The 14326-nt window shown below is 47.7% G+C and overlaps 1 long non-coding RNA gene across 3 annotated transcripts; it reads left to right on the forward strand.

Moving 5' to 3' along the window:
- The first annotated feature begins 10897 nt into the window (after positions 1-10897).
- Positions 10898-12715, forward strand: LOC121134712. Of its 3 annotated transcripts, none has more exons than XR_005871836.1 (3): positions 10898-11310; positions 12003-12241; positions 12526-12715. It is a non-coding gene; the product is annotated as an uncharacterized LOC121134712 (long non-coding RNA). The 3 variants fall into 3 exon arrangements; XR_005871837.1 differs by having other exon boundaries at positions 10907-11310; positions 12003-12172; XR_005871835.1 differs by having other exon boundaries at positions 10928-11310; positions 12003-12098.
- Positions 12716-14326: the final 1611 nt, after the last annotated feature.

The following is a 14326-nucleotide window of genomic DNA, read 5'->3' on the forward strand; positions in this document are numbered from 1 at the left end:
CCTGCATGTCTGTGTACTGCTTGTGCCTGGTGCTCGCAGAGACCGGGAGAGAATGCCAGATCCTCTGGAACTGGAGTTACAGGTGGTTGTGAGCTGTGTGTGGGAGCGGGGAACTGGACCTGGGTCCTCTGGAAGAGCAGCCAGTGCTCTTAACTGCTGAGCCAAGCCTCCAGCCCCGTTCTTAAGTGTTTTTATAACTCCCAATCTCCTCACTTTGAAGAAGAAAGGGGTTAAAATTGAATGGGCTCAAAAATCTCATCCGGGAGATGAGGGGTGCCATCCCCGGGCTGCTGGTCTGGGTTCTATAGGAAGGTGGGCTGCTCTCTCTCTCTCTCTCTCTCTCTCTCTCTCTCTCTCTCTCTCTCTCTCTCTCTCTCCTTTCTCTCCCTTCCTTTCCTTCACTCCCTTCACTTCTCCCAATAAACATTCTACATTAAAAAAAAAAAGAGCAAGCCATGGGCAGTAACCCAGTAAGCAGCTCCCTCCATGGCCTCTGCATCAGCTCCTGCCTCCAGGTTCCTGTCCTGTTTGAGTTCCTGTCTTGATTCCCTTCCGTGATGAAGAGCAATGCTAAAGTCTAAGCCAAATAAACCCTGTCCTCCCCAGCTTGCCTTTTGGTTACAATATTTCATCGCAGTCACAGAAACCCTAAGACACCAGGGCGGAGGGCTCAGTCACCACCAGGCTCCTCCCTTTAGCTGAGATTCAAACAAAAGCCGTGCATCTTACCCAGAGCCAGACATGTGAAGAGGCCCCCAGCTCAGAGCGTGCTGGTTGAACACTGCCCATTTGCCTAGCTCATGAAACTGCTGGGCTGCACTTGGGGGTAAAAATTAACAATAGACGACACTTATGGGATGCTATCAAAGTTCTAGGAACTCAGCAATGCTCTACATAGATAGTTTTGTATGAGGCAATTTTATTCTTTGGTCTAGAACATCCTTTTTGATGAAACAAACGTTCTTCTTAGTCTTTGGATCTGCTCAGACAGTAACGTCTCACCGGGTCAACCCATGTTGACCCACCCCGTGCCCCATTCCCCACAGCTCCTGCTTTCTCTGATCCTCAGCACCCCTGCTCTTCTGCGCACGGAGGCATTGGGTCTCCATACTAACAGGCATCCGAAGCTCGGAGGTTTCATAGCAATGGGGTACTGTGGCTTTTTTGTTTTCTTGTCCTGTCTAGAGACAAGCTTGAAGAAGAGGGCTTCTCTCTGTTAGTGACCGTCTCTCCAGCCTTAGAGCGCTGCCTGCCGCATACAGGACAATGGGTATTCATGGAATGAATAAATGACCCTAATCCACAGATAGAAGCAGTCAAAAGCGGTCACTTCCATGTCACACAGCCAAAGTGTCCGACCCCTGGTTCCTCTCGCTCCTATGCTGTCTTTGTGTCCCCACTCAGATCCGATTCCCTTAGACATAGTCCCCACCACTTCCCCCAGAGGACTTTACCCATCCCTAGGGTTCCGAGAGAGCCAAGGTGTAGGTCCCAATTACTCATGAGCCTACAAATCTCTCTCTCCTTCAGTTCATGCCCCATCCTTCTATACATAGCCCACGTCTAGATGGTTGATTTCCAGTAGGATGGCCATTCATTTAAGGACTGGAAGGAGTTTATCTTCTAGAAACATTAGCGTTTAGTTCCTCCTGATGGATGAGCTGGACACTTCTTGGAAGGATATCCAGAAACAAGGCAGAGCCCACTCTGTGTATTCGCACTGTGTGTACATGGCGGTCACTCCTGCCGTACCCCAGTTTCCTCTTCCTGTGCTAACTGCATGATTCTTTCCTTTTACTTCCGGTCCTGAAACCCGGCCATGTTGCCTACATGCTGAAACTCCTGTGAGTGAAGAGGGCTATGTGAGCCCGCCTCTCGGAGGGCTGCTCGACCACAGGTTGTCCCCCAGATCCTCCTCCATGCATTCATAGCATGATATCTGCTTGGTGAGAAGGCACGGTTTCCCCTTTGTGCTCCTCCCACCATGGCTAAGGAAGGGAAGGGAGGAAGAACGACTGAACCTGTAGGTGGAGAGCTCTGCACAGAAAGCCTGCCGGTGGCAGATTCAACGCCCCACAGTGAGCTCTGTGCACAGAGCTCCTACTGTGTGCCCTCACTTTTGTTGCTCCCTCAGAGAAAGCTGTGTCTTCCAGGTACAACCTCCCTTTTGGTGTCCAGTTCTCTGACGATGTTCACAAAGGCACCAATATCAATAGAAGCTCTATTCTTTTCTCCTGCCAGAAAGTCAACATTAAAGAATGCTGTGGGGGCGGGTGGTGGTGGCACACGCCTTTAATCCCAGCACTCGGGAGGCAGAGGCAGGTGGATCTCTGTGAGTTCTAGACCAGCCTTGTCTACAGGAGCCAGTTCCAGGACAGCCTCCAAAGACACAGAGAAACCCTGTCTCAGAAAAAACAACAACAACAAAACAAAACAAAGAATGCTGGGGGGGGGAGTGTCAGCGTATTCCCTTTATTGCAGCCGCTGAGTCCACCCTGTACTTACCTGAAAACATCTGTGCCCTATGACCGGGCTACAGGAACAGACAGACATCCATCCTCACTGGGAATAGACTTCCATCCTCAAGGGGTTTTGGTCTTTAGTGACTCCCTAGTTCTTTGTAAGTGACAGTGTTTTAAATGCTGGAGACTGGTTTAAAAAGCAAACCCTGCTACGACCTTTTCATGGCTGGCCTTGCATGTTCCATCTGTAGTGAGGGGCAGCCCGGTGTCTGTGAACAAAGAGGAGAAAGTTGAGGTAACATGGATCCCAGAAAGAACACTAGACAAAGGACCCACAGAACCAGAGTGAAGGCCACGGTTCCGTGGTGATCTAGCTGTAGGCCTGAGAGCAGCAGACTCCAGACAGAGCAGCTGATCAGAGCTAAAAGCCACTATCGGAAGCTCTGAGGACAGGGAGACCTCTTTTACTGGCTTCCACTTTCCTCTGAAGCAGGTTAGAAACATGGGGAGAAAATGGGCTTGGGCAAACCTTAATGTTCCCGTTTGTAGCAGTAAGGAGAACAGAATCGGCACATTCAGAAATGTGCTTTCAGTCTGACGGAGGCAGCAGAGGCCATCCTGTGACACCCAATTGTGAAGTTCAACGAGGGCTGCCAGGGAGGTCACACTACACCGAGTGGGTCTCAAACTTTCAAACTCTTCCTGTGAGGCTCGCTAAACCACAGACGTCAGGGCCCACCCTAGGGTTTCCTTTTAGCTCTGAGAATTTGCTCTTGTTAAGGTCCGAGGGGAAGCGTTGCTCCCATTTGAGAGCTTATACGCAGATGTCTTCAGGCCAGGTTACCCTGCGCCCTGTAGTAGAGCAGAGGCAACCAAGGGCAGCCTTTGGGATGCTCAGCACTCCCTGCCCCCACCTGCAGGGGTCAGCCTAGTTCTGCCTTAGTCTATGGCCAGTACAACCGTAGCATTAGCTTCTAAAAGGCGGCAGCTCCATGTCTGCTGGCCTCCCGATGTCACAGTCAGTGTTGCTCATTCACTGGGGCATGCCCAGTGTTAGTTCTTGACTCAGAACTGGAGGACCAGGGCCCATTCAATGTTCCACAAATGAACACATTGTAATATATTCACAAGATCTACTGAGAAAGAAAGGCGGACCGTAATGGAGTGAGCTTTGAGCATGATTACCCTAACAGGTACAGTTATTATTGGTTTTAGAGGAAGAGTATTTTCTGAATCTGTTGAGTCCAACTTTGTCCCTGTGAAATTCTGCATCCTATTACTGGGACGCAAGCCTCTGGACAAAAAGAGGCTGCAGGGGCAAAATTAAACCAGCAGGGGGAGCCTGAACCCTTGCCCCACAGGTGTTCTAGGAAGGCATCCCAATCCCAATTATTAAATCGTGAATATTTGTCTCCCTAGCAAAGCAGCCTCAGTTTTCATCAGCTCACTGTGTCTGCTTACTAGAGGCCATGGGGAGCCGGGGCTGGTGACTGCTGACCGTCCCTCTGAGGAGCAGGGTGTCCTCACCTGAGATTTGGATGGCTCCCTCCTGTTCCTTCCAGCCATTTATTTGTATGCAATTCTGCCCTAAACTGGTGAGCTGAGGCAGGGGTGGGTGACAGAGAGCTCCACCTATGTGGCTATGGAGAAACCATAGATTTCCAGAAGGGGGTCCCCATCTTGTCAGTAGTCTGTCCCCCCTCTGTGAGTAAGGCCAGCAAACACATTGGTTCTCTAGTGAGAGCTGGTGGAACCATATTTGGTTTGTTGGTGGGAGCTTATAGGGAATGGTAGACGTTGTTTATGTCTCTCTGGGGAAGGACTTCTCAAAATGTCTTTTTATACTGCAACATGCTGCAAACCTTTTCAAAGAAGGGCGTGAATAAATGAACAACACACACAAAAATTCCCAAGGTAAGCTGGCCCCGGTGTGCATATTTGTAATGAAAGCACTCAGGAGGCAGAGGCAGGGACAGGGGCAAAGGGATCATTGTTAAATTTGAGGCTAAACTGGTCTGCACAGTGAGCACCAGGCTAGCCGGGGTGACATACTAAGGCCCTGTCTCAAAAAACAAACACCATCCCCACAAACAAACAAAATGCAAAACTTTCTCAGGCTGATCCAAAGCCTTCAGTTTGTGAAATGATCAGACCCCCAAATGCAGGGCACATGGCTCCAGTAGAGGATGACCTCTGTGCTCAGCAGGCTCCCAGGCTAAGAGACTTGCCTGTATGGAAGAGGCCAAGGCCTCTGAGGGAGTCTAGGGAGTTTTGTAGGGGAATCAGATCAAACTGATGCAAAGCAGGACCCTTTTCCTGCTCAGTCCTTTAAGCTGAAGCCTGGGGACGCGCTTGCCCTAGCAGAAGATCATCTACCCTTACATATTTAGTTTACTGCTACTGACAGATTTGCACTTATCCTATAGATATTAGAAGACGTAACAGCGCCACACAGGACCGGTTCCCCATGGGAGACTGGCTCGGCCTCTCACTTCCTGCTGGGTTTCTAAAAGTGGCTCTGGGCTGGTGCTGCCTCATTCCTACACTCTCTCAAAAGTCCTATGGTGACCATGGAGCACAGTCAGGATGCAAGGATAAGCTATAATGGAGGACACACAACTTTATACTATGTAGCTCGAATAACCCACAACAGACCGTGGGAGCTCCTCATCGGCGTCACATCCTGTCACCCATCCTGACAAGTGTTCAGAATCTGAGGGTCACTTACACTGTTCTTCCTTGTGTTTTTTATTGTATGTCTCCCATGCTGTTTGCCCCCCATAGAATCAGATCTTTCATAGTGCCCTCCTTACCAGTAGGCGTTAGAAAAGGATACTTAGTGCTTATTTTCCTTTAATAGTGCCATCATTATCAGGTAGAATAGGATACTTTGTAGTTATTTCCTACCCCATCCGTAACTGTTTTCTCTGACACTACCTTCAGCATTGGTTCTACATGATTCAAAGATCACACCTTACCATGGGATCCCCTAGCTTAAAAGTCACCAACAGCCACACCTGGTGGTACAAACCTATAATCCTAACACTTGAGAATCTGGGGCAGGAAAATCTCAAGTTCAAAACAAGCCTGGGCTACATAGTGAATTCCAGGCCAACCTAGGCAAATTAAACTAAACACACACACACACACACACACACACACACACACACACACACACACACACACACACACACACAAGAGCTTGTTGAGGAGGAGCAGGAGGAGGAGGAGGAGGAAAAGGAAAAAGTACCCAAGGAAGAGGGACTAGAAGAGGGACATTTTGCTTTTTAATTTCTTGTCATTTAGGAGACCCTAAGTCCTGTCATGCTATAGAGCTGAGTTATAAACAACACAGCATAATAAAACTACATTTAAAGCCTTTATTATTACTCACTTTGAAAACCTCATACTGCCCGAGCTGGGTATGCATCTTGTTTTCCTCATTCTCTTTAGATTCCAAAAGCACTTTACACTGCTTCCAAGATAAATATTTGTACTATTAAGAAATGAGATGTGCCAGGAGTGGTGGCTCACGCCTTTAATCCCAGCACTCAGGAGGCAGAGGTGGGAGGATCTCTTTGAGTTCAAATCCAGCCTGGTCTACAGAGTGAGTTCCAGCACAGCCAGGGCTACACAGAGAAACCCTGTCCCTCCCCCCCCCCAAAAAAAAGAAAGAAAGAAAGAATAGAAAAATAAATGAAGTTGGGGGCTGGAGAGATGACTCAGTGGTTAAGCACACTGGCCGCTCTTCCAGAGGGCACAAGTTCAATTCCCAGCCCCCACATGGCAGCTCACAACCATCAGTGACTCCAGTTCCTGAGGACCTGATGCCCTCTTCTGGTCTCTCTGGACAATGCACACACGATGCACAGACATACACATTCACAAAACATGTTAAAGATTAAATAAATACAATTAAATAAATACAAAAATAAAAAAGAAAGGAAATGTCACATGGTCAGCCAGCAGCATATAGCTTAGCAGAGCGTCCTCTAGATGTCTTTCGTGTCAGCTGGGTGAGCATTCCCAATACACCTTTTCTTTGTTGTCCAGTCTCGAGCTGCCCAATGTGGTCTCAGAAGCAGTGGAATGTTTCCTCTTCTAGCACAGACCCCTGCTTATATTCACCTCAGGTGCCTTTTCTGAATGCATGCACTGTTTAGCTGTGTGCAGGGAAGGAGGGCTCGTGCATGGCAGGCAAGCGTTCTCCTGGCAGGCTACATTTTCAACCTCCTGTTAAACTTCTAACTCCTTACTTGTGATTTTTGTCTCTCATATTGTGTTTGGGGGTTGGTAGGGCCTCGCCACTGTACTTGACAAGTAGTCACTTGTGGTGTCCCTGACGCTATGACTGTAGTGTCTTAGGATGAGGTGGGGAGGCATTGAGTTTTGTGTTTACGTACCCAGGCAACCGGCCTGTTTACTGTCTCTGGTCAGCTTCCAAGCCGGCAGCACCGCGCCCGCCCGCTAACACAGGCACAGGCTCCATGCTTGCCTATTGACGGCTTGCTCTTCCAGTTGCATGGAATTGTTAGCTTGAGCAACTGGTGGTTTCTTTTGAGAGGCAGCATCACCATTGTGCATCAGAGTTTCGACTGACTAAAATCCCTGCTGCTCAGAGAGGTGGTGAGACTGATAGGTGTGGCTTGTCCTCCTGTGTCTGCTCTTCAGCTTATTTGACACAGTTTTGGGCCCCAGAAACCTAAAGACAAACTATGGTGACTCAAGAATGGTGGATAAGAGAGAGAATGGACCAGGGGTGAAGATCTACAGGGGACAGAGGACACGAAGGGCATCTGGGGAAGGTTTTCACAATAGTTGACATCTGAACTGGATGTGAAGGCAAGGGAGGACATTTAAAGGGAGGCGAGTAGCATGCTGTGCTTGGTGCATTCGCTACATTGACTCATTTAGTCTTTACAATGGCCGCAGCCGGCACAAGGGGGCTCATGTTACTCTTATGGTGCCGGTGATAGCGCAGAGGCATAGGGAGCTTTGCTCACTTCCCGAAGCTCTCATAGCTGGTATGGAAAGCAGTCTGGAGATGCTGACAGGGACACAGAAGACTGCACTTTCCACCTTCGTGTCTGAGTTCTTCATCCTTCAGACGCTCGCTCTTCCCTGGCTCTGGGAAAATTCAATTCTTACTAAGAACCAGACATTTAAATCAGAATCTTAGAACTTGAAACCTGGAAAGAAAAGCAACCACAATGGACACTTGGCTTATCTCCTTGACTTTATAGGTACAAAACTATGACTAAATTAATGAAAACACCCTTTTCCCATTACAATTGATAGAACCTGTTTTAAACTACCTCATATGAGAAGGGAGATATATTAGGTTGAGATGTAGAACCAACCTTTATGACAAGAAAAAAACAAAAACAAAAACAAAAACTACTGTTCATTGTTAGTTATCTGTGTTCTCTCCTTTATCTTAAATCTGCCTCTGCCTCAGAACATGATGGCCTGAACGGCTCCCAGCACAGCTGGAATTCACTTATATGGCTGCAGGAAGATATAGCTACGGGAAACCACAGGCATATAATTATTTCGTGTTAGTGATTTCAGACTGAAGAGTGAACTTGTCTCTCCTTGTTTCTTCTTCTATAAACCCCAGGGAAAGGCTCCGAATGGTCGAGCTTGGGGACATGTGGCTACTCTTCTGGGTCACATTTATGGTACCAAGAGGATGAGTGGTGTTGGTGTGCCCTGGGTCTCACACCATTCCAGGGTGGGGATGGAGCAGGCGGCAGGCATTATGAAGGGCAGTCCCACCAGAGTCACATGTCGCTTTACAGAAGAAGGAGTACTGCATTCATCAGAAAGAAGGACAGTTGGGCAGTGAGCCTTTTAAGACTGTCCTCAATGGCCGACACCTCCTGGTATCCAGGTTTTCATGTAGTCCTTTGAGCATGGGCTGGACCTAGTGTCTCATTCTAATGAATAGAATAAAGGAAACTCAATGGTGTGTCACTTTGAGATTTATCTTTGAAAGCTAAAGTTCTTCCCCAGTACCTCAAACCTCACAAAGCCAGTTCCCATGTTGTAAGCCAGGAATTAAAAGCTTACAGAAAGGCCCATCTGACAAGAAACTGGGCCTTCAGACATTAGTCAGCTAGGAACTGAGACCCTCAATCCAGTGTTCCACAAGTATTGACGGTCCTGCCAACAACCTCCAGACCACTTGGGGCAGCTTGGGAGCTGAAGGACGCCCTGACTGACAGTTGCAGCCTTGTGTGAGACCCTGGGGGGTGGATGACTCAGCTCAGTGTCACCCAAATTCCTGACCCAGAAGACTGAGAGAGTATGGACATTGCTTGAAATCCTTTGTTCTAGGGTGGCTTGTTATACAGCCACAGAAAATTCACTCTGGGAGAAAGACATTGAGCAGACAGAAAAAGAAGCTGCAAGAACCCAAAATACCACCCTGGTTCTGGTTACTGAATGTTGTGAGTGCTCCCTCCCAGACTGGCACTGTGCTCCTCCCAGGGTCCGTCACCACTCTTCCTTGGTGCCCTTCCCATTCGGCAGTAGGAAAGGGAAACATACCAACAAGGGAACTGTGCTAATAAACTGGTAATAGCGAGACCCTACTCTGTGCTAGTGATTTTCAGACCCTGTTCCATGGTAGATCTCATTAAATCGCTCCCTCAAACCCAGTAAGTCTGGTTTTATGAGTCCTTTTCTACACATAGGAATCTGATCCTAACAGCGGACTCGCTGGCTCAGGACCACTTCTCTGGGAAGCGGCAGGGCTGGGACGCAAGAAAAGCACATTCATTCCGTTACAGTGTGTGTGCTCTGGCAGGCAGTAATTGCCTTTATCCGATAATCGGCCCTGATGAAACCATGCGAGGCTGGCTGTGGCTTCAAGCCTCCGTGCAAGTCGACCTGCTTAATCATTTGCTGTTCGCTGGATTACCCGCTGCTTTCCTTTCTGTGCCAAGGATAATGTCTAACCAAACCTCACGCCAGCTGAACGAGTCCCCTAGGAAGGACTCCTACACTCCCCATGTTTCCTACAAGTGAGGATAAAGGGCTGTCAGTCCCCACGAGAGACTGTGACAGCCTTGACTATAGAGGACATTGACTAGGGACTTCAAGGCCCGGACTCTTGGCCCTGTACCAAGAGTCAGGAACTCCAGGCTTGGTTTCCCCTGCTGCGCCAATGGAGACACTCGTGGGGCAGCGAGGCTGTGTTGACAGTTGCCCTTCACCAAGACAGATGAACAAGATGGCCAGACAGTTCCTAGCCATGTGGAGACTAGACAAAGTAGAGGCCTGCTTTCAGAGCATGAGAAAAATAATTTCCCTGAAATGCTCTTCTGTGTCACGGCTCAGGGCTGTACTACTGAGGGAAGTGTTTTTGGGAATGCAGAGGAGAGAGAGAGTCAGAGAGAGAGAGAGAGAGAGAGAGAGAGAGAGAGAGAGAGAGAGAGGCAGAGAGAGAGAGACAGACACACAGACAGACAGACAGACAGACACACACACACACACACACACATATATATATATATATATATATAGAGAGAGAGAGAGAGAGAGAGAAGAGAGATTTAAACTTTAATGATAGCATATTTTTAAAGACAAATGTTTTTTTCCCAGGAGGGAGTCCTAATAACAACCTCGAAAATGAATATATGTTAAGCATAATTTCACAAGAGAAAGTAATTTGAAAAGAAAAATAAAACTCAAACCGGTTTCTCATGTAAGACTTGCACTGTTTTCAACTATGATTCAGTGGCTCATGGTTCAGGGTCCAGATGCTGCTCTCAGGTCCCGATGTCTAATGCCTCCATTATCTTCACAAGAAACGAGTCTCTCTTGGTATCATGAGTGTGTTATCTCAGAAACACAGACAAACGTGTTTGTGTCTTCCCACAGAGTCAGAATTTATTGAATAACAATAAATTCACAAGATTCAGTGATTTCAATGACAGTCAATTGTCAGATAACTCCACTTACCTTTGTAATCTGGCCAAAGCACAGGCATGTTCTTTCATCCCAATGTTAATTCTTGATATTAAGCCTTATGTTGCACAGCACACAGTGAATATATCTATATATCTACATGTGTGTGTGTGGGTTGAGTCAGAGTTAAAATGTTCCAGAAGAGGGCTAAGGGGCTGAAGAGATGACTCACTAGTTAAAGGTGCTGGCGGCTTCTCCAGAGGATCTGAGTTCAGTTCCCAGCACCCACAGGCAGTTCACGAAAGCCTTTAACTCCATACCCGGAGGAGCCAATGCTCTCTTTGTTCTCCGTGGGTACGCACACATTCATGACATCATTCACATAGACACATAAGTAAAAATGAAAATGAATACTTAGAAAAGCAGTAGACTGTGAGATTCTGTATTGATAGAACAAGGGACCAGACTAATGCTGGGAGGGAGCTGCTGATGGAAACGTCCCAGTCATGATCTAGCTGTGGGGTGAAAGGCTGAACTGGGGTCCTAGAGCAGGAAACAGTGGGCTCAGGCCCAGGCCCAGGCATGTGAAGTGAGGGTAGGCAGGCGGCGGCAACAGTAAGAGTCCAAGCTGAGCTGAAGCCCCACAGACTGTCAGGGAGCTCTCTGCTTGCCTAACCCTGACATATACACTAGTGTCCGACCGTAGCTTGGTGTGGGCCATGCCGTCACAGTGTTAGATGCCGTGGAATGATCCTTCTGTACACTGTGTGAATATGCGTCACTATGATTGGTTTAATGGACAAGCTGGCCAGCCAATAGCTGAGCAGGATAAAGTTAGTCGGGAAAGTCAAACTAAGAATGATGCGATGAGGAAGGGTGGAGTCAGGGGAGTTGCCGGACAAAGCCTGAGTTGGACACACAAAATGGGATAGAGGTAAAAGCCCCGAACCTCAGGGCAGCACATAGATGAATAGAAATGGGTTAAGTTGTAAGAGCTAGTTAGTAACAAGCCTGAGCTATTAGCCGAGCGTTTATAATTAATATAAGCCTCACTGTGTTATTTGAGAGCAACTGCAGGACAGAAAAGTTCTGCCTACAGTTAGATATCCATCATTTTATGGTCTGAGCAAGGAAGTTGCACCCTTTCCTTGCTGTGACTGATAAATTTTGGGGCCTGGATATTGCGGTATGATTTTAATACAACTATGCACTCCCAGAGTCTTAGTTCACTTTGATTAATTCATAAGGTGGCTTCCTTTCTACCTCCATGAATAAGTCATTTATCAGTCTGGACCTAGGTGGTACCTGTGGTGCATTCTGTAGGTTCACCCAGTAGCTATAGTCATTCTCCTTTTAAAAAATGGACTCAATGCTGCTTATGAAACAGTTCCCAGGGCAAGGCACTGCCTGAAAAAATAAGCAAATGAACAAACAAGCAAACACAACTTCTTAGGCATTATGGAGTAACGTGGATTAGGGGGCGTAGCCCAGTCTCAACACTTACCTTACCAGTGACATGGAGGGAAAGGCTAACCCCATGTACAGACCTGCAGACCTGTGTACTGTTGAATTAGAACTAACCAATCAGTTCCACAGCTTATACTTATTTTATGTTTCCTTTTTCAGTATTGATGCAGAACATGGATGGCTGACCTAAAACTCACAGCTGTCCACAGCCTCTCCAATGCTGGGGTTACAGATGTGAGCCACCAATCCATACTGGTTAGTTGGCTCTCGAATTTAGTCCGCTTTCTTTGAGTCACAGCTGATTGGCTCCATCATTGCTACTCTGTGAGGTAATATAGATGTCCAAGAGTCCAAGACTCTAGCCAGGAGTCACCTGCTGACTCTCCACCGGATACGGGGTTTGTGTTAGCTCATTAAATATGGGCGGGGCTGGGTATGGAAGAGTCAGGGGTCACTCACCGCTTGAGTGGGAAGGGAATGGGCTTCTGTTCTTGTAAGCCTTCGATCCAAGGCAAAGTTTTGACCTCTGTGCCCCCTTATCTGGGTTTGCTTGAACTTTTCCCTGAAGCCTTGAAGCTTCCCCTCATCCAGGAGCATCTCCTCCAGCTTCTATGTTGGGCAATATGCCCATAATGGGCGGCAAGTGCATCTCTGACAGTGGGTTTACCTCCGGATGGTCCAGGTCTGCCGACTTTAACGCCTCTTCATTAGCCCGGCTCTGGACACGGCGGCTGTAGACACGCTGTGGTGCGCAGTGTCTGTGATCCAGCAGAGCTTACACTGTGGGAGGTGGTGGTGGACACCAGTCTTCACAATAGGACAAAGTGAAGTAAGAAACTCCAGCACGGAATGAATAAAGGACCCCAACTTGAGGAGTGAGACCTTTCTATTTTTTGGTCTGAGAAATGAAAAGAAGACCTGCTTCTTAAAGGCACAGCGAGTGCAGGGTGCTGAAGCAGCCGAGGGTAGCATCGCCCTCAAGCGCCATGAGTGAAGAAGACAGCGGCCACCATTTTCACGAGCTCACACTTCACTCTTTAAGGTGGGGGCAGTGGGGTGGGAACAGTCCTGTCCTAGCAGAGCACCTGGGAGCTCTGGTTTTAGGGGATGGCCGAGCGTAGGGAAGTGAGGTTGGTGAGCCAGGAGCAAAAGGTTACCTGCTTCAGAGATGAGAACTGCTCTTTCAGATGTGGCCCCCAAATGGTACCTGTGATGGTTGCAGCCACAACCCTGGTGTCTCCCTGTGGCCTGGGAGACCAGGGCTGCACCACCCCATAGTGCAGAACTGCATGAGGGCTAGGCATATCTGCTGAGAGGCCTGGGTCTGGCCAAAGTTAGGCAATCGGGAGGTTGGAAACTCAGAGTGCCAGGAGGGCGGGGGAGGTGTTAGTTCTTTTAGAAACCAAAACCGTGCTCTCGGAAGGCCTTGGCATGATGTTATGCGGCATAGGGGACCCTGTGAGAAGACATGCGCCTATTCTTCCCAAGCCCTCCCTTTCTTTTTTCTTAAAAAAAATCCAGGATATATTGACTATGTATCAAAGACTATAACATTATATTTTTGGTTGTGAACCTAGCTTTTAACAGCTGAGCCATCTCTCCAGCCCTAACATTATATTTATAGCAATGAGCAATATAGTAATTGTTTTAAATGACCTGTCACATATAATTACTGAATGTTCAAAGATAACATGATTCACACAACACATTTATTTATTTATTTAGAGGCAAGGTCTCATTATGTAATGCAGACTGACCTCATACCTCCTTGGCATCCTAGTGCTGGGATGGCAATTGTAAGCGTGGCTGTCACACATTATGGCTAGTCCTGTTTTGTGTTGACAATGACAAGACATTGAAGGTGGGGCTGGGTATTGGCTGTGAATTTGTACAGTCTCTCATCTCTTTCTGCTTTTCCCATATTTTACAATCCCACCTTAGTCATTTATCTGTTTACATTTCTATCATTTTCTTTCTCATCTGTAAATGGAGAAGACATATAGCACTTCCAGGTGATTCAGGTGACTACATCTGTAGGTCAAATACAAATGCAGTGCTTTGAATGAGATATCCTCTGATGATAGCGGGCATTTGAGTTCTTGACCCCCGGCGGTAGCTATTTGGAGGCACTTAGGCTGTGTGGCCTTGATGGAGGAGGTATGCCACTGCTGGTGGGATTTCAGTTCTCAGAAGCCACATGCTTTCTGACTCCTGTCTGCGGTTTGAGATGTGAGCTCTCAGCGCTGCCTGCTGCCCCCACTCTGCCACCAGGGGCTCTAGCCCTTTGTAAGCCCAATTAACTCTTCCTTCTATAAGCTGCCCTTATGTTTTATCACAGCAACAGAAGAAAGAGAAGCTGATACAAAGAGAAAGGAGTTAAGTCCAGGAAGTCTCTATAAACCTTAGAGCAGGGAGAAAATTCAGCAGTGTTACAAGGATGACACGGTGACCCTTGAGATCACCTGGTGCCCTGAAGCTCTCTG

This window comes from Mesocricetus auratus, unplaced genomic scaffold (genome assembly GCF_017639785.1).
Source record: "Mesocricetus auratus isolate SY011 unplaced genomic scaffold, BCM_Maur_2.0 Super-Scaffold_100029, whole genome shotgun sequence".
In the NCBI taxonomy this organism is placed as follows: Eukaryota; Metazoa; Chordata; class Mammalia; order Rodentia; family Cricetidae; genus Mesocricetus; species Mesocricetus auratus.